Raw genomic sequence first — 20,848 nt, forward strand, 5'->3', positions numbered from 1 at the left:
TAAGCCATGCTCGTCATCTTGGATTAAAGAGTGACACGAGGAGTAAGCAAAAAAGGACATATTATTAAATTCGGAAACAATTACATCACATTTCTTCAATTATTGGTTTTTGTTTCCAAGTGTTTCCATTTCTTGGACTTGATTACTAACTATTCTAGGAGAAGGTGCTAAAACAAAAGAACTAAGAGAAGGTGCTATAACTAAGGACTTAGAAGACTCGATAGGGGAAGACTCTGACTCGGACTCTAACTCAGATGATTCTTCGAACATTGGTCCTTGTCTTGTTGTTATGGAGATCATTTTTCCACTTGGAATTGTCACCTTCACGGTCTTTTGCCATCCTTGAACTAGACCCTATGCTGGAGTGATAAGCTTGGAAGGATCAAAGTTATCATTTTGTAGTACTATTTGAATAAGTAAGGAGTTATCCTCGATATAAGTTGGATCATTCTTCTCATGCCCAAAGAGAAGTCCCATGACATTAAAGCAAAATCATGGGGGTGCTTTCTCCTTATGGATAGGAGTTGGTACTGAAAGGAATGGTGTCCTTCAAACAAGTGTATTATTCTGATACCGGGTTCAGAATTATTAGAAAGCTAATATATTCAATAAGGTCAAGTGATCGGAATGCCTAGGTGGAGGCCGCTTCCGAAGAGTAATATTAATATAATTAATATTACAGCTTAATCTTGACTGAACCCTTCAGGTCACACCCAAGCAAAATATACGAATCGACTCGACGAATTAATTCGGAAGAAATTAATTCGCCGCCCGAGTGTTAAATATTTAGACGTCGGTAATTCGAGCTTGGAGCGTCGAAACCGATCGTCGGAAGTCGAGTCAAAAATAAAAAAAAAGACGAGACGCGCAAAATAATAATAAATCCACCATATTCCCAAAATACCCCTAGCATCGGAATGCCCCGAGCATCCGAATTCTAGGGGAAAAAATGTCCAAGCATAGGTGGCTAGCAAGCGCACCAAGCCGAGCCTAACATGGCTGGCTAGGTGCGTGCTAGCGCACCGTGCTAGCAGCCATGCACAGCAGCAGCTAGCAGCCGCTTGCACGTGGTGCGTGCAGCAGCTAGCTGCCGCAAGCTAGGCGTGCTAGCAGAGCACGCACTAGCTGCCACGCACAGCAGCAAGCCCACACCAAGTGCGTGGCTTGCGCGCACAGAAAAGCCCGCATCTTGGTGCGGGGCTGGGTTCGTGGCTGGGCCATAGGGACGGTCACTATGGGGAAGCTTGAGGAATATGGGAGCAAGTGGGTAAGGACATGTTGCACAAGGAGAGTATTGAGTGGGAAGCAAGTACGGTCCCTTACTCTCCATGAGGTCCTCACCAACCCATTTCACATGGTAATGCCACTTGTAGATTTATTATTAGTTTGCAATTTTAATTTAATTTAGTTTTAAATTAATTTGTGGAATTTCATGATCTCACATTGATGGGATAGAAATGCCCAGTCATACTTTCCTTTATAAATACCAACCTTGGGATTTGGAGTAAAGTGCTTGAGTGGGAGTTAGAAAGAGCATTCCATATTTTAGGAAAAACTCTTAAACTCCATTAACACTTGGGTTTTGGTCGGACCTTGCTAACTCCAAGGTAGCGGACCTAAAAAGTCGTGTTGGTCCTTTGTGGGTGGATACCGTTGGAGGCACGTCATTTGCGGTGCTCAAGGCTTTCAAGTAAGAGCCCGTTTTGAGAGGGTGAAGCTCGCTTCAAGGGTATGATTCGTTCTTCCTTTTCTTGTGTTTATTTATTTATGCTTTATGGTTTTATTTTGGCTTGGGTCGGGGTTGTTTCCGCGGTGAGTCGGACTCACCAAAGCCCAACAACGGTATCAGAGCCCCGCTCGTTTATTTTTATAATCATGTTTTTTCAAGGTTTATTTTGGCTTATTTTTCTGGTTTAAGTTGCTAATTAGATTAGTAGCTCGGTTTTATTTATTTTAATCCCGGTTTTAATGTCGAATTTGGCCAGAACCCAGATTTTCGCCCAAAAATAGTGAATTTTGGGTGGAAAAGGTGTTCTGGAAAAGTTGTTGCCCCTTCAGGCCTGTGATTTTAGCCAAATTCTGACCAGAAATGCCTTTTTCGAGGGATTTTTCGTTTTTGACGAAAAATTTGAAGTCTTTTCTAACCTTGAAATTAATGGCATAACTTGTTGATTATGTGGTTGATTATTTGCATTATTTTCTGCATTTTTAAGTCCCCTTAAAGCACACTTACTTGGTAGTATTTGATGCTTAAAGGTTGATTTATTTTCACATAATTGCAAACTAATTGCTTTTTATTGTGAAAATTTTTGTTTTAAGGCTTCCTAAGTGTTAAAGATTCAATCTTTATTTGTGATAAGTGATTGAAACTTTAAAAACCACTAAATTCCATGTTATTTTGTGTTAAACTTTGTTGTTTTAATCATTTTGAGTTGATTGGAAACATAAAGTTTCAATTTTTGTGATAGAAATTTGGTTATCTTCATGTTGGAAGATATAATTTTCAAGGATTCACAAAATTTTGATGTTGGAATTTTCTTTTAAACATTAAAGTTCATATTTTTCCAACTTCCCCTTACTTTGTCAAATTCTCAAGTTTAATTTAAATTGATTAAATTCAAAGTGAGAAATTGCCTCAACTTTGTTGTTGCACCAAACTAAACCAATTTAATTAAGAATGGTTCTTGGAATTATTTTGGTTATTTTCACTTTGAAATTTTATTAAGTTAGACTTGTTTAAAATTTTTATTTCTTGCTCATTAAGTTAGTTCTAAAATTAATTTAGAATTAATTAATTATGTCTCGCAAAATGGGATCAAATCCCAAGGCCATGGCACGCAAAACGAGGCAAAGAACCAACCTTGGCTAGCCGGGCTGCATAGCAGCCCGCATGTGGCTGCCAAGGTGGCTGCCCTGCCTTGCGTGCGGCCACACGCGCGACAGCAGCACTTGGCCGCAGCAGCCATGGCTGTGCGTGCGCGTGCGTGCGGTAGTGGCAGCAGCCCATGGCTGCTTGCTGCGGGCCGTGTGTGCGGAGTTTTTTGTGTGTGCATATGCTTGGTGCGGTGAGGTGAATAGCCGTAGTATGCTTGGTTTGCATGAGCCGCGATTATTCGAGTTTCCTTGGCAAAACGCTTAAAGCAAAAGCCACTTGAAATGCGGTTGGCTTAATATTGCTTATTTTGCCGTTTTATTTATTTTAATTAAAATTTTGGGAGGCTAGACCTCGGTTTTGAGCGGCATTGGCAAAATTTTATTTTGACAAGTTTGTGTGCTACCGACTTAATTAATTGGATTAATTAAGGGAAATGCGGAATTTAGTGGGAGCTTCAATTAATTAATGACGTCAATTACATAATCGGTTAAACATCTTTGACTAGTTTTAATTAGGCGTGTTAATCGGATTAACCACCTAGATTAGTTACTAGTGCGCGCGTTGTTTAAATGTATTTTACTTGTTTGATATTGTAAATTGCATGGGCCATTCACAAATAGTGAATGGATGAATGGAATATATATTCTCTCTCACAGGTTTTATGAAATGTCAACTAGTGGGACCTGATTAGGATAGAAACTACGGACTACGTGCCGTTATGTATTTTTGTAAATCTAAATACGGTCTACGCACCGTTAAGTATTTTTGTACCTTAATATTTAGATTATTCCTAGTCGTAGACACTAGTATTTGCATAGTTTGGTTAAGTCTTGAAGACGATGTATCTTGGAAGAAAAAGCCTTGAATTGCAAATGAAGACCTTTTGAAGATTTGAAGAATTCAAGGGGTCATGCTAGTTGCCAATATGCATCTATAATTTCGCTTTATATTTTATGCTTATATATACATGTGAATTATTCGTTAGATGCATGTTTAGGTTTTCTTTATGTTGCGATGATTAGTTAAGTTAACTTAAATCAACCAACATAGAAATCCTAGGTCCCTAAAAATATTGAATCAAACTTGCCTTTCCAAAACAACACTTACCAACCGAACGACGGTGATGGTAGGCTACGCCAAAGCGAGGTGCCATCACTTCTCCAAGGCTCATAAGGCATACCGGGTGTGCACGTTGGTTTTGGTTTAACTCATCGGTATGAGTGAGGAGTCCTCACATACCGTGGCAAAAGAGATACATCGTCAAAGATGCATTAAATGCGACGATTGTCTAACCAAGAGTGGCTTAGAGCCATTAACAAGGCAATGCTTACCCTAGAAGATTGAGTGTTAAGACAAGCCAAAGCATGCTTAACCACTCTTTGTTTCTTCGGATCTTGGAATCGCCTTATTTTCACAAAATAGGGACAATTTTACGTGTAAATAAGACGCTAAATAAGTATTGAAAATTTGCATGAATAAAATTCAATCTTATTTAAGTAATTTTGAATGGTTTTTTCATTAAAATTCTTTCAATTGTAGAATCATGTCTTCAACTAATGACAATGACCTTATGTACCCGGAACTTCCCGAAAAGTTACCATTTTTGCTCAATTTGGTGAACTTTAAGGAATGGGAAGATGAACTCCGAAAGACACTCAGAAATTGCTACCTAGAGCATATCTTGGACACTCCGATCCCTAGTTTCTACTCGAAAGGGATCATGAGTGATGAAGCTCATGAAGTATGGAGCATGGATTGCAAGAGAGTTTTGAAACTCATGGCAAACTCCATCCCGGTTCGATGGAAGGAGATTTTCTCCGGCTATTTTCCGGACATGATGCTCAAAGCTCTTGAGGATGTAGTCAATTTGAGGGTCACCAAAAGTGCTAGGGGCAATTATGATGGTCACGTGGAGGATGTGACTAGGTCACTCTCCAAAATGAGGATCAAGCCACCGCAAGATGGTTGTCTCTTGAAAGAAAGACAAGAGGTGTGGGGAAAAGTCTACAATGCGAGACTTAGGCCCGGAATGCCACTTCAAGCTCATGTAATTAACATGACTAGGCTATTCAACCATCTGGAGCTAATTGGCAAACCAGTGGAAGACGAGCAAGCGGATCACATGCTTCTTAGCTCTCTTCACTCGGGATATGTGGGGCTTAAAATGCGCCTCACCGCCAATAGGGATACACTGTCCTTAAGGGAAGTCATCCAAGAGCTCCAAAAGACCTATTCTTGCAAGAAGGCTAACTTTGCCCTTAGACCAAGGAAGAAGGAGTTCAAAGACAAGAGGAAGATGCGCTGCTTCTATTGTGGTAACCCCGGACACTACAAAAGAGAATGCAGCAAGTATCTGGATGATGAGGCGAAAGGAAAAGTAACCTCCACCTAAGGTATCATCTTAAACACTTGAATATAAGCAATTTTAAAAGGTATTAGATACCGGAAATTTGACTCACAATTCACTCCTTTTTCAGGAACCAAGTGAGCGGTTCTTTTTCATGTGGAAATGAGTACACAAGTAGGATGAAGGTGATCTATGCAAGAAAACTTGTAATCTCATGATTTTTCTAAATAAGTAGAACTTACTTAGTTTTATGCACCATACTTTTGATGTATTTCCGACGTTAGACGTCGTTTTCATCAACCAAGGCTTTTGTTTTGATTTCTTGAATATATTTATGGAATGACACTTTCACGTGTTTTTAGACAAAATGTTTGATACTAATGCAAAGAAAGCTAAGACTACACTGTCTAGTCAAACTTACTTGTGGCACTATCGTCTTGGCCACATTAACATCAAACGCATCAAGAAGCTTCTTCAAGAAGGAATTCTTGACTCATTTGATTTAGAATCCTTTGAGAATTGCGAAGGATGTTTATTAGGCAAGATGATAAAGCAACCATTCTCCAAGTTGGGAGAAAGGGCCGGTGACTTGTTGGTACTAATACACACCGATGTATGTGGGCCAATGAGTACACCCGCAAGGCGTGGTTATCGGTATTTCATAACCTTCACGGACGACTATAGTAGATATGGTTATGTCTATCTAATGTCGCACAAATCTGAATCGTTTGATAAATTCAAGGAATTTCAGAACAAAGTTGAACACCAACTCGGCAAGAAAATCAAAGCGCTTCGATCGGATCGAGGTGGCGAATATTTGAGCCAAGAATTCGATGACCATCTGAAAGAACATGGAATACTTTCAGAGTTGACACCTCCGGGAACTCCTCAATGGAATGGAGTATCTGAAAGGAGGAATCGAACCTTGTTAGACATGGTCCGATCGACTATGGGTCTTAGTGAACTTCTAATCTCTTTCTGGGGACATGCACTTTTAACTGTGGCACTTACACTGAATCGTGCTCCGTCAAAGGCAGTGGAAAAGACTCCATATGAATTATTGACAAATAAACCTCCAAGGTTGTCTTTTCTCAAGATTTGGGGATGCGAAGCATATGTCAAGCAACTCATTTCTGACAAACTTCATCCGAAATCTGACAAGGTTTACTTTGTGGGTTATCCAAAAGAAACCAAAGGGTATTACTTCTACAACAAATCCGAGAACAAAGTGTTTGTTGCTCGTGATGGTGTCTTTTTGGAGAAGGAGCATCTCTCCAAAACGACAAGTGGGAGGAAAATCGAACTCGACAAAGTTCGAGAGGACGAGCAACAAGGACAAGTTGACAATCAAAGTGCTCACGAAGCATTTGTTGACATTGGTCAAAGTCAAAATATGCAAAGTCAAACTGATAATGCAAATGCTCAGTCCCTACGTAGGTCAACTCGGCCAAGATCTCAACCTGACAGATATCTCGGTGTTGTATTAACCGAAGATCAGGACATCCTAGTAGTGGATTGAGATGAGCCAGCAACCTACAAGCAAGCTATGACGAGCCCCGACTCTGCAAAATGGCAAGAGACCATGAAATCCGAAATGAACTCCATGTTTGAAAATCAAGTATGGGACTTGGTTGATTTACCCATAGGTTACACACCTATCGGATGTAAATGGATTTTCAAGATGAAAACCGACAAAGATGGAAATGTATTCATTTACAAAGCAAGGCTGGTAGCAAAAGGTTACAGGCAAATTCACGGCGTTGATTATGATAAAACCTTTTCTCCAGTAGCTATGCTTAAGTCCGTTCGAATTCTTCTAGCGATTGCTGCATAGTACAATTATGAAATATGGCAGATGGACGTCAAAACCGCCTTCCTCAATGGAATTTCGGAAGAAACTGTGTACATGACAGTCAAACTCGGATTTCGAGAAACACTTCTGGACGTAATAGAGATGACGAGTAATCTTACTCTGTAGTTCATGAAGAGACATAGGAAAGGGGCTATACACTAAATGCACACTTGTCCGGAAGGACAAGTGGGAGATTCAAAGAAATGGTGTCCTTCGAACAAGTGTATTATTCTAATAGCGGGTTCAGAATTATTAGAAAGCTAATATATTCAGTAAGGTCAAGTGATCGGAATGCCTGGGTGGAGGCCGCTTCCGATCAGTAATATTAATATAATTAATATTACAGCTTAATCTTGACTGATCCCTTCGGGTCACACCCAAGCAAAATATACGAACCGACTAGACGAATTAATTCGGAAGAAATTAATTCGTCGCCCGAGTGTTAAATATTTAGACGTCGGTAATTCGAGCTTGGAGCGTCGAAACCGATCGTCGGAAGTCGAATAAAAAATAATAAAAAGACGAGACGCGCAAAATAATAATAAATCGACCATATTCCCAAAATACCCCTAGCATCGGAATGCCCCGAGCATTCGAATGCTAGGGGCAAAAATGTCCAAGCATAGGTGGCTAGCAAGCGCACCAAGCCGAGCCTAGCATGGCTGCCTAGGTGCGTGCTAGCGCACCGTGCTAGCAGCCACACACAGCAACAGCTAGCAGCCGCAAGCTAGGCGTGCTAGCAGCGCACGCACAAGCAGCCACGCACAGCAGCAAGCCCGCACCAAGTGTGTGGCTTGCGCGCACAGCAGCAGCCCGCATCTTGGTGCGGGCTGGGCTCGTGGCTGGGCCATAAGGCCGATCACAATGGGGAAGCTTGAGGAATATGGGAGCAAGTGGGTAAGGACATGTGGCACAAGGAGAGTATTGAGTGGGGAGCAAGTATGGTCCCTACTCTCCATGTGGTCCTCACCAACCCATTTCACATGGTAATGCCACTTGTAGATTTATTATTAGTTTGCAATTTTAATTTAATTTAGTTTTAAATTAATTTGTGGAATTTCATGATCCCACATTGATGGGATAGAAATTCCCACTCATACTTTCCTTTATAAATACCAACCTTGGGATTTGGAGTAAAGTGCTTGAGTGGGAGTTAGAAAGAGCATTCCATATTTTGGGAAAAACTCTTAAATTTCATTAACCCTTGGGTTTTGGTCGGACCTTGCTAACTCCAAGGTAGCGGACCTAAAAAGTCGTGTTCGTCCTTTTTGGGTGGATACCGTTGGAGGCACGGCATTTGCGGTGCTCAAGGCTTTCAAGTAAGAGCCCGTTTTGAGAGGGTGAAGCTCGCTTCAAGGGTATGATTCGTTCTTCCTTTTCTTGTGTTTATTTATTTATGCTTTATGGTTTTATTAATTACGAATGGTTCCTTGGGTCAGGGTTGTTTTCGCGGTGAGTCGGACTCACCAAAGCCCAACATTTACATCATCTAGAAATTTGCAATCCAAGAATATTTCAAACCCTGGTTGTCTTATCCCATTATTAACAAAGCGTTCAGGAAATTCATGGCATGGATAATTCTCTCCTTCTTTCATGAAAAGTTTATTTAGGGTAAGAGGATAATTATCCATTGGGATTGCTTTCTTTTCGGTACGAAAGTTCTTACGCACATTGGCCTTTTCCCGGGCTCACTTAAGGTCTTTCAGAGACGGTTCAAATCAAAGTCCAAATGTGCCCAATTTAGGGAGGCCATGTAGTCCCATTTGCTTTTCTATTCCTTTCTTCATTTCAAGAGTCATTCCAGGAAAGTGCCTATGTTTATTAAGGATAGAATCACTAGTGGAAAAAATCTAATCCGTAATAGGCTATTTGTAACGGGCAAAGCTTTCCTCGTTACAATTAAGATATTCTTAACTGGAAAAATAATGTCCGTTACGAATACGTATGTATTTGTAACGGACAAATTAGTGCCCATTACGAATAAATAAGTATTCGTAAAGGACACTATTTTGCCCGTTATGAATACTATATTACACGTAAATGACCAAACTTGGCCCAACTGATGAGAGGAGCCCAATACTTGGCTTTTTAGGGTTTCACCACTTTCTCTCTCATCAGTCCCTCACTCCCTCTCTCTCTCCTCTCCTCTCCTCCCCTCCCTGTCATTCACCTCTCTCTCTTTTCAAACTCAGGCCCTCTCATTTCGAGGAGCAATGAGAAGACCTCTGTTCTGTTGGTTGTTGTTTTGGTGGTTAACTTGAGCAGCGATTGCTTTCATCTTGAGATGAGCAACTTCACCGGCGGCTTCATACAAGAGCTCCCCAGCGGCGTCATTTTTGGGCGGAGGTGTAATTGGCGGTTATGGAACTCTTGATCGAAAACCGTCTCTGGTTCAACTATGGTCCGAACCTGATTAGCGTCAATTGTGGCGACGTTGAGAACAACCAAGCCCATAGGCTTCTTCCTCTTTAGATCTAAGTCGTTGAACGAACCGATGCTAGGTAAGATTTTTCTCTTTGTAATCATCGAATATTAAGTTGGAAGATTTATCAGCTTGAATGTGGTAAACGATGATTGTCTGAGTTGATTCAACTTTATTTTTTGAAATTTATGTTGTTTTTAATTAATTTAAGTTTCAGGGTACTGGATTTTTGGGATATTTTTTGCTGAATTTTTGCAGATTAAGGAATGATTATTGTTTTTTTTAGATCTAAAGTTTTTTATTTTATTCCAATTCTATCTTCATTTTGTATTTTAATCTCCTCAATTATTTTTAGCTCTCTAATTTGAGTGATTTCTGATTTTTCATTTTTAGTTTTATTTTTTATTTGAATTATGTTAGATATAAAATTTTTGATTCTCATTTTAAAATTACCTAGATCTATATTTTCTGTTTTGATGCAATTTGTTATGATTTTGTGCGTTTGATGGTGTAGTTGTGGTTGTTGGTGCGGTTACTCTTATTTGTTATGATTTCCACGCAATAAATCTCTTGCTTGTCAAATTCTCCTCTCTCTGAGTTGTTATCCTTGATGTTTGCGTATAGTCTTTGGATTTCTAGAATCTGGTCTTTGAATGATGTAACTCACCCTTTGTTAAGTGATGGAATCAAGGAATTGGGGTGGTGGGAATCTAATATATATTATTTATTTTAATAAAGCAATCCTCTCTTCCTCTTGATAGTGTTTTCCTGACAAGTACATGTATACCTGCAAGGTTAGCTAGTACTTGGGTGCTGACCAAGGCTCTCTCCATATTGTTCCTAGCTGAAAATTTAAGCTTTTAATTCTTTCTTCTTCCTCTTCATTAATTGAACTTCTGTTGTATGAATTTAGGCTGTCTATCCAACTTATGTGAGTGGCTGATTTGAAAATCATATAAGTGAATTGGAATGTTGTTCATGGATAAGAGAGGTATCCCATGTTTGAAGGCTGAGGCTCGGAGTGGGTCCAGTATCCTAAGTTGTATCTCGAGTCTGTTTTGGTCTGCATGATTATGGCTTAAACTGCTGCAGTGGAGTTGGCTTAGTCGTGCTTGATAAGATGCAATTATCCCAATCCTTGTCAATTAGAGAGAGGGCGGGGGGTAGTAAGCCGTTTAAAGGAGAAGTCTTATCCTGCTCTGTTGAAAGCTATAGAAGTTCGTGTTATCCGACTTTCTTCATTGAGTACTTTTTTTCAAACCTCATTTATTGTGAGGGATCGGATACTAAAGGCAGCAGTAGACGTATATGATGCATTGCATCTTATTTACTCTACCTCGACATTTGTATTCATATCGAACTTGTGTGTGAAGTTTATGATATGGATGTATAAAAAACTTAATTGGAACAACCTTACTAGTTACTAGGAAATTGTTGCTTCAGGTTATCTTATAACTTGCATGCAAATTTTAGTTCTCATACTGCTTACATCTATGGTTTTCCAACTCGGAAATCCTAACTTATTATCATAACATTGGTGTTAGGGAGGTGAACATGAGATGGAAGTTGATACTGCAACATCTGTTGTGCAACCTTCAGGGAAAAGCACTTTACCAGAGCTGGAAATCTTCTGTTACTTGATTGTATTGTTGTTTCTAATTGATCATAAAATGCACAATGAGGTGTGCTCTGTTCCAAACACTACTTTTGTACACTTCATTGTCATATGTGTTTCAAGCTAACTCTGAAAATAATCATGCTAAATCTTGTGCTTCTGCAAGCATTGCTCGTTTAAAATCATTGAAAAGAAGGGTTGTTGATGTGCTGGCATCCAAACTGTATTCTTTCTATTCATTGAGCTATGAGCTCACTGGCGATCTTGCTGAAATCCGTTTGCTATTTGCCTTAATATCTTGTATTGATATAAGATTAACCCTAATATACATAGGCAATCAAGAAATATGTTTCATAAAGTTATTGATTTTGTTGTGCTTCTGCTTTAGCGCTTTAATTTAATTCTTTTCTGCTCTAGTGAAGTTCTCACCTTGCATCGGCTGGCTACATTGCACCATGATGAGCTTTTATGCGGTCAGGTTATATTATTAGCAGATTCGATATAATATAGATAATTTATTTTATTAAGCTAAATTATTGGCTTGAAGCACTTTACATTGATCTATATTTTTTTAGTGAATGGATTGTTCATCTTTATAGCCAATAATGTATAAAGCATGAGAGATGCATACAAGTCTAATTGATTTGATGTGCTATACTTTAAGGGAATCAATCATCATTATTACTAGGCTAAACTTAAAGAAACTCCAACCCAAACCTCCCTTTCGCACAAGTACAACTTTAGAGAAATGATGATGGAACCAGAAACACCAAGAGAACCTAGCTCTAACCTAAACCATCCTGAAAGGTTGAAGTCTTCTCTAGGGTTGGAATGTTATATTATCTAACAAAAATGCAAAATTTTGAATATATTTCATGTACTAGTAGTATTCAAATAATATTGATGTCTACATAACTTACAACATAAATTTGAGTTCTTTATCCATATAAAATTAACCATATGGTGAACACATACTTTTCATATAAATATGCATGCATGATAAAGAGAAGCATACCAATGGTTGTCTTCCAATTCGTGCCTTGCAAGCTTTAGATACTTGGCTGGCAGTGGGATTCACAAGTGCCAATGTGGGTTTTGAACAAGTTAAGTGAATGAAAGAGAAGGCATGAAGGATAGATGAAATCTATGGAGCAAGAAATTTAAGTTTTAGGAATTGAATGAACAATAGAAGCTTGGCCATCACTGTCTTCCTTCTCTCTGTCTTTCTATTTTTGCTTTCTAAATAATGTAATCTAGTGCTTTTCTCAAGGGTTTTTGGTTAGGGACCAAAGCCTTTATTTTACACTTGGGCATACATATCTGCTCTACACATATGATGCATACGCCTTTCTTAGGTAGTTAGGTTCCCCAAAGTGTGAGATAAATTCTTCTATTAAATACGGCGTGTAATTTAAATACAACGTGTGATTTAGTCATATTCTTTGCTGTGGAATGATTGTAACTGGTTTATTTGATTGTAATTCAGAAATCAATGTACATGTACTATCTTGCGGAAGTTGTGTTTATGGCTGCCTTGATATGTGTCACACTCCTTGCGTTCCACACTCATACGTCGAGGTCTACCTTTGTTGGGAAATTTTGTGACGTCTTTGGGATCATTCTCTATGGTGCACCTCTCGCTGTTATGGTATGAATTTTTCATATGTACTTGTATTTTTCGATGTTAGCTTTGTAACATTGATATTAATTACAAGTTGCATATCATTTACTGGATTATGAAAATGTTTGTTTGGCACAAACAGTACAAGGTCATAAAAACGAAGAGTGTTGAATTCATGCCATTGGCTCTTTCATTGGCTGGTTTGTCTAATGGAGTTATTTGGAGTGCGTAGGCCTTCATTAGATTTGATCCTTACATTCTGGTAATAACGTATACCTCATTTCATCTAGTGATTCTCAATGTAAGCGTTACAATGCTTGTAATTTGTATCCTAATCCTTTGTTTCTTTGTTGCGCACATATTGGCAATGGGGTTGGAGGCATACTTGCCGTAGCACAACTGATCTTGTACACTTGCTACTATGGGTCTACACCGAAGGAGGGGAAGCCCGTGAAGGACCCGGTGAAGCCAACAGCACCACAAGTGCAGATGACTTTGTCTTCCGTCTAAAGATTATACTTAGTTTATTCTAGCTAGGTCCTTAGCCATTTTAATCTGTTCTTGTGTTGGCTAGCTTGTGTGTTTTTTGCTAGCGTAGGTAGTGATTTTGGTTATAGCTTAAAAATAGTAATATTAATATGGATGAGACTAGAAGATTTTGATGTTTTAACTAAAATTAAAAAAGTGTTCAAAATCCAGCATTTTGCTGGATTTTTTTTTAAATTTTATTATACAGTATTCGTAACTGGCAAACCATGTCCCGTTACGGATAATGGTGTGCAAAATCCAGCAATTTTTTTTTAAATTTGATTATACAGTATTCGTAACGGGCACCTGAAAAGCCCGTTATAAATAACTCCGTTATTTGTAACGGGCTTTTCAGGAGCCCATTACGAATAACCTATTATTCGTAACGGGCGGTGCCCGTTACAATTAACAATGGCCATCCGTAACGGTTGCATACGTAACGGACGCTGCTCGTTACGGATGGGCAGTTTTTGCTTGTTACGGATGACCTATTTTCCACAAGTGAATTTATTGTCATGTTAGAGTGGAGGTCGTAGTGAAAAGGGGTCCTTTCACCCTCCTCAATTAAGGAGACCTCTTCGTTAAAGCCCTTCAAGTCTTCGTCATCTTCATCGTGCTCCACATTTATGATGGGATTCTCGATAGCCTAGAATTTCATTGGTGAAGCATCGATTGTAATATGGATTCCTCCAACTACAGCCTTCACTTGTTGATGAAGGGATGAAGGGACGACCTTTAGGTCATGAAGCCAAGGGCGTCCCAACAATAAGTTAAAAAATGCTTTAATGTCCACTACTTGAAAAGTAGTAGCATCTTCTATGACTCATGTCATTACATTAATAGTGATAATTCCAAGAGCTTGGCGGCGAGTGTTGTCATAGTCTCTTATTCCCTGTGTAGACAAAGACAAGTCTTCATCCCCTATTCCTAACATTCACGCAGTTTAGAGTGGACTAATCGCCGATCCATTATCTAGAAGAGTCATTGGGACATTCATCCTCTTGCAGATTACTGTGAAATTTAATGATTTGTTATGTTTATCACCCTCTATAGGTAGATCCTTATCAAAAAAGGTGATAAAGTTCATGGGACTACAGAGATCACTCGTGAGAAAGTCAGCCAACCCTTCAGGAGTGGTTTCAGAATCTATTCCTATTTTATCCAAAGCATTCATCATTGCCAACCTATTTTGATGGGATGTAGCTAAAAGTTTCCATACATTCATATCAACTTTAGTTTTCTTTAGTTGTTTGACAACATAGTTGTCTTCTACGATGGGTATGGGAACTTGCTGAAGTTTTTGCACGATAGTGGGAGGTTATATTCTCCCGTATCTTGTACGAACATCTATGGGTGAATCTTCTTCATCCCAAATATCTTCCACTTGATATATTGTGGAGAGTGAGGTTTCTTCCATATCCTTGAGGTAGACGTCCTCATCGTTGCTCTCCCAAACTCCATTCGTAGTAGCATCTTTCTCTTATGGAATTTGGACTAACTCTTTATTATCAATCAGTTTCTAAATTAAATCCTTAAATTTATGACAGTGTTCTCACTACACCAAAAACTAGATTAGAGATCGCAAAATATAGAACAGTTACCAAAGATAGGCGCTCTCCAGAAGAATATAGAACGTATTGATATAAGAGGCGTTCTGTATGTAAATATATATGGAACGGTTAGCATAGTTAACCGTTCTCTATTTCTTTTTACTAAAAAAATTTTAAAAAATAATTAATTATTATAGATTATATAGAACGGTCATCTTAACAACTGTTTTGTATTGTATTAGTTAATTATTTTTTTTTTAATTATTAGGAGGAAAAAATATACGGAGTAATAATTTGCCCAAATTAATTAAAGGCAGCTAAAAGGAATATTGAAGCACACGCTCAATTTCAATTTCACTTTAACTAATACCTTAAAAAAAAGTATTGCATGTGTTTATTGCTGCGTGAAACCTCCATATAGTATAACCTTCAACCTCCAAACGATGATTGTTCGCCATACCACCGCTCCACCGCCGCACCACCGCTCCACCGCCGCACCACCGAACCACTGGCGCACAACATCTGAGCACCGCACCACCCGCACTCCGCTAAGGTAGGTTCGAATCTTCTTGTTATAGAGTAATTGAATTTTGATTATTTGTCAATCGAACCGCATGAGTCTTTCGAATTATGAAGGAAACATAATTAAATTCATAGTTTTCATCTATTAAATTAAATTGCAATCTGAAATTTAGGTGATTGAAAAAAACTTCAAAGTTCTAGTTTTAGGGTTAAATTCAATCGATTGTTTGTATGCAAATATTTCAGTTAAATTGTTGTAAGTTCAATCAAATTATCCATAATTTTGTCGAATTTACATTTAATCTTACCTAAGTTCAATTTAGAACCCTAAATCTCAAATATCATGCAAAAAATATCTGATGGAGCTTTGTAATTACCTTTTTTTAATGCCATGAAGCTTGTTTGCAATTCATTTTTGATTCGATACGATGTTTATTGTAGATGTCGTATGAATAATTATTAAGAAAAAAAAAATCTTTTGTTAAAAAAAAAAAAAAAAAGAGAGATGTGTAACTGAAATTGAATCATGAACTATTGTTCAGCAATCAATTTTGTTTATCTTGGAGATTGAGACAATTAATGATGGGGATATTTTAACTAATTAATTTTTTTTTTTTTATTGACGTTGTCAATGGAGTAGAAATTGGTACAACAGGTGGGGTTTCACCTCCTATCCCAAGGAGATGTTCATATGCTGGCACTGAAACTCCTAAATCAAAGAAAGCAATGGCAAAGTGTAGGTCATCTTTGTCTGATGGTCCAGTTGCCACTATTTAACCTTCCATGTCTCCAAGCACTCAAGAGAGTATAGGACTTGAGACGCCGCAAAGGAAGGAAACTCTGTCGAACAGCAGATAATCCTTGTCCAATGACTCAACTGTCACTGATTCTTCTTCGGTCTCTAAAAGTTCCCCTGATGTTGCCTTTGAAGCTGCTCGGTGCCTCAGTCCAAAAGGACCGTGTCCAAGGACAGGTCTTCTTTGAAGGCCAAAGATAAGAAGTCGAGGTTGTACTAAAATGCTGAGCCTAAGAAATTGTCAAATTGGAAGGTTGAATTAGCTGCTCTTGCGGCTTCATCTGAGACGGTTGGATCAGATGTGAGCAGCAACTTTGTAAAGAAGTCCTTTGAAGGAAAGGTGGAAAAGGTGCCAAAGGTTAATGCTTTCAAACCTGGGTCTCGTGTTTTTCCTTTCTCCGAGGAAGATGTGCCTAGAAGGTTGGACTTTGATGGAGGAGGAAATGAAGAATTCGGTGAAATCAATGCAGACTCTAAGGACCTGTCTTTGATCAGAAAACAACTTCTTCTGATAGAGAGACAACAATCTGATATGATGGTTCTCATCCATGTTAGCTGCATACTCTTTCTGTATTCCGTTGTTAATAAGAACTGGCTATTATGTATTCTTTCCTCTTTTTGTGTTGATTTACACCCGTATAACAGACAACTATAATTATATGAGTAATGTGAGAGTAGTGCAAAATGATTATTGTAGTTTCTGCATTTTTTATTTGAATATTGATAACTAACATAAACCTTTTGCTTTGCAATATTTAGATATTTATGGGTAATTCTCAAAGTGGGGTCGACTCTTTGGAGAACAGAGTATCTGGCCTCGAGAGAGCATTGGATGAGATCTCACACGATTTAGCTGTGCAAAGCGGAAGAATTGCCAACAATGAGTCAGTAGGAAGCACTTGATGTCCTAGTACGGAATTCCTTACTCCGAAATTCTTGAGAAGAACAGAAGGAAGGTCGTCCTCTATTCATTCCTAAGTCACCTTATTCAGGAAGTATGCCTAGTAGAGATGGTAGTCTTGAAGCTGCTCCACAGATGGATGGTTTTAAGCACAACGAGTAGAAAGAAGGCTTTTACCAGGAGTCATGGGGAAGTGTCAAAGGCATAGGCCGAACTGCCCAGAGAGGAAGAAATTGCAGTCCCAGAAGCTTTGATTCAGGTTCCACTTCTGCTTGTTTTAATTCAGTGGTTCGTGGAGCATAGACTACGTGTAAATTTAATTCGCTTTCTACCCAATTAGTCTGCAATTTTGTCAATTCTTTTGCCTTGCCATCATATCTTTTGCTATAGGTAGTTGATACAGGCATTTAGCATTTCATTTGGCAAATCGATTATTATTTTTGCAATTTGGCAATGGGGTTGATGGTGGTTCTTGTTATCTACAATGTGATCATTATATACTGTTTCTGTTTTTATTAATCAGTTTCTGTAGGTGTTCTACTAGGATGGCTGAACATCAACAAATATTAAGTAGATTATGAATAAAATAAGTGTAAAATAAATTGACTAAAGTAAAATTAGCAATGTACCACCGTAGTATCCTTACTATTGGATCCTTTGCACATCTCATTAGCTAAGTGATTACTGGGGTAAGTTGATAATGTGTATTTCCAAGGCAAAGGTGACTAATTCTTCAACAAGGGGGGGGGGGGGGGGGGTGGTTTTAACGAAACGACTAATGTTCTTTCATGTTGCTGAATGTTCTTATACCCTGGACTAACTTGTATTCTTATGCACTAACATAAAGTATTATGCGTATGGTTGTTATGTGTATTATGAGTAGCCTTTTTGGTATAGTATTGTTGTTCTTATGAACTTGATAAAAAAAAGATATACTTATTTATATTTATTTAGATGAATTTATTGTATATTATTAACTAATATGTATGTATTTTACATTGTTTTGTAGTATTTTAAGCAAGTTCCTCCTACATTTTCTCATTAAATGATCGACGAGCTTAGGAAAAGGTGGATTTTATATGTTATTGGATACCATCAACCAAATGACGACGACGATGATTTATGTGAATTGCAGATCAATATGCTACGGTATTGGTTTATCTAAGCATAATTTTTTTAAAGTAACATTTAACTAGAAAGGTGTTTTGATATTTAACTCACGTATGTGTTTGTATAGTACAAATTTTTGTTTGAATGATTCAAATTTTGTATGAATATCGGTATTAAACCCAAAACTCCCGGCGGAAGGCAGTGACCCAAGAAAACGAAAGAATCGGTTACATTTTTCATATGATCTCCTCTTATACATAAACTAAAAAATCGTGGTTGGATGTTTTAAATTATATATATGAAGTATATTTTGATGGCTTTCGTCATATCGGGAAATATTTTTGTTAATTTTATTATACAGAAATTTATATTGCACGTATACAAGATCATGGATTTTCTTAAAGGATAAATGTACAAGATACAAAACAGGAATACAACAAATACAGGTCTAAAATGAAATACAAAAATAATATAGATTATTAAAATATAGTATTAATACAATACAAAGTATAAAATACGCAAAAGGGTAATTTGAATAATTATGGCCATATTTTAAAAAAAAAAACATTAAAGAACTGTCATCTAACTTAACCGTTCTCTATTGTAATGCAATATTTAACGGTTAAGTGGCCTAAGCCCTTCTTTATTCCTTCCTTGGTGTACGAATTTAAGAAGGGAAAAGAGAACGGTTGTGACTAACAACCGTTCTCTATTCGTTATTATATAAAACCCCTAAACGACCCGTTCTCTATACTTTATACATCTCTTAGCAGAAGAACGCCCCTAAGGCGATCTGTAAAGCCTATTCTAACAGTTCTCTAAGGCCTTTTTTGTAGTAGTGTCTATTGTGTGTCCCCCTGATTGATGATATGGACAGTAGAACCTGTCTGTCCTTTTTAGCGATTCAAATGGTCTCGTTTTGAGAGGTTTTATTTTGCCACTCTTGGAGAGAATTTTAAACATATTCGCATAAGTGGTTCTAATTAAAGTGTAGGACTTATTGCTCTTTTGGGTGTTTCGACTACTTGAAAAGAAAATGGCTTCTTCTTAGTAGTCTTTATGGGTGTTACCTCTTCATTGACATGTTTACTTTGTTCTTGCTTTGTGCGTTCAAGAACTTCTCTACACAAGCCTATTGTTTTTTCCATCGTATATATGAAGAGGAACACATCTTCTTTGGCGGCCGGTTGTTAATTGGGGATCATTCATTCATGGCGTCGAAGAATACTTCCTCTTCATCTTCTTCAAGGGCATGAGCTTCTTTAACCGGTTTGATAAAAGATGAGGGATCAAACACAACTTTCATCATCAAAAATAGCTAAGGAGTCAGAAGGTGGTGCACTGTTGATGCTTGGCTTCTTGCTTACAGGCGATCAAGTCCTGGATAGCTTCCTTTAGCTTCCTGCCATTCTCAGTAAGATGACCCCTACCTTGATAGTATTTACAGTGTGCATTGGGGTTTCGAATTAGCTATTCACCTTTGACTAGTGGATCCCTAAATGGTCCAATAGGAGTTATAAAACCTTTTGTATAAGGACGGTCAAATGCGATGTCATAACTCATACCAATAGGAGTAAAGTTTCTCCTAAATTGTTTCTTTTGTTCTTGATTATTCAAGGCGAGGACTTCATTCAAATTAAAGGTGTTAACATTATTTGATTGGGTGGTTTTTAAAGAAGAAGGATTTTCGTTCTTCTTTCCTTTCCAGCCACTATTGGAGTTAGTGTTAGCAGCTTTTTGCTTTGCAAGGTCGTCTTCAATATTAATTCCAATGTCATAAATGGCCTTGAAAGTATTCAAATTGCTTTGTTACATGAGATGTTTGGAATATTTTTCCAGGAGATTCTTTATGAATAATCTTACAGATTCCTTTTTAGTAGGTTCTTCAATCATCTTAGCAAAAGTATCCTTCCATTTATTAAAGAAAGAAGTAAAACCTTCGTTCTCTTTTTGCTTAAGTATTTCAAGTTCTTTATGATCAGTTTCAACTTAATATTACATTTATACCTATCAATGAAAGCGTTTACAATGGCATCCTATGAAGAGATTTTCTCTTTCTCATGGGACAAGAACCATTGTTGACAAACGGTTTCAAGAGATAGAGAAAATAGTGAATGAAAGACTCTCCTATCTATCCCCTTAATGTTCATTTTTTGTTTCGAAAGCTCTTAAGTAGAAGGAAGGATTGTCTGTTGCCTTTAACCTGGGGATGTCATTGGGATGGAACTTTTGCAGAAGAAGTTCCTTGTCCACTGAGACCCCTTGTAAGATAATGCCCTGGAATCTATAATCATTGAATATTTTGCTCAAGATTTCTTGCATGAGCTCCAGTTGTTGTTGTTTCACAAAGTTATTGATTTGAAGAGCCATACTCATCATTAATTCAGTTAGGTTGGCCACGTCATTCCTGAGTTCATTGACTTCTTATTGAGACGCCATTATCTTCTTGGCTTTTCTTTTCCGACTGATTGGTTTATAAAAAAGGAGTACTTGAACAAATGTATTATCTTTGATTAATCGTCCTTACTTTCTTTACCAAGCGCTGTAAATTAAATCATTTATTTGTTTTAATGACTTGACTCAAATTGCCATTGAATTTATTGGTTTTAAAAAACAAAAAACTAAAAATAGGGTGTATTTTTTAGTATCAAGTAGGGGTTCAAACAAGTACGGTTTAATTGGAGGATTAATATCCGACTTAGCCCCTTA

At 37.9% G+C, this 20,848-nt stretch overlaps 1 pseudogene; it reads left to right on the forward strand.

Annotated features, from left to right (window-relative positions):
- Nucleotides 1–17,332, forward strand: part of LOC145624980 (uncharacterized) — a 35,511-nt pseudogene extending 18,179 nt beyond the window's left edge.
- Nucleotides 17,333–20,848: the final 3,516 nt, after the last annotated feature.

Source organism: Chenopodium album, chromosome 3 (assembly GCF_948465745.1).
Source record: "Chenopodium album chromosome 3, dcCheAlbu1.1, whole genome shotgun sequence".
NCBI lineage: Eukaryota > Viridiplantae > Streptophyta > Magnoliopsida > Caryophyllales > Amaranthaceae > Chenopodium > Chenopodium album.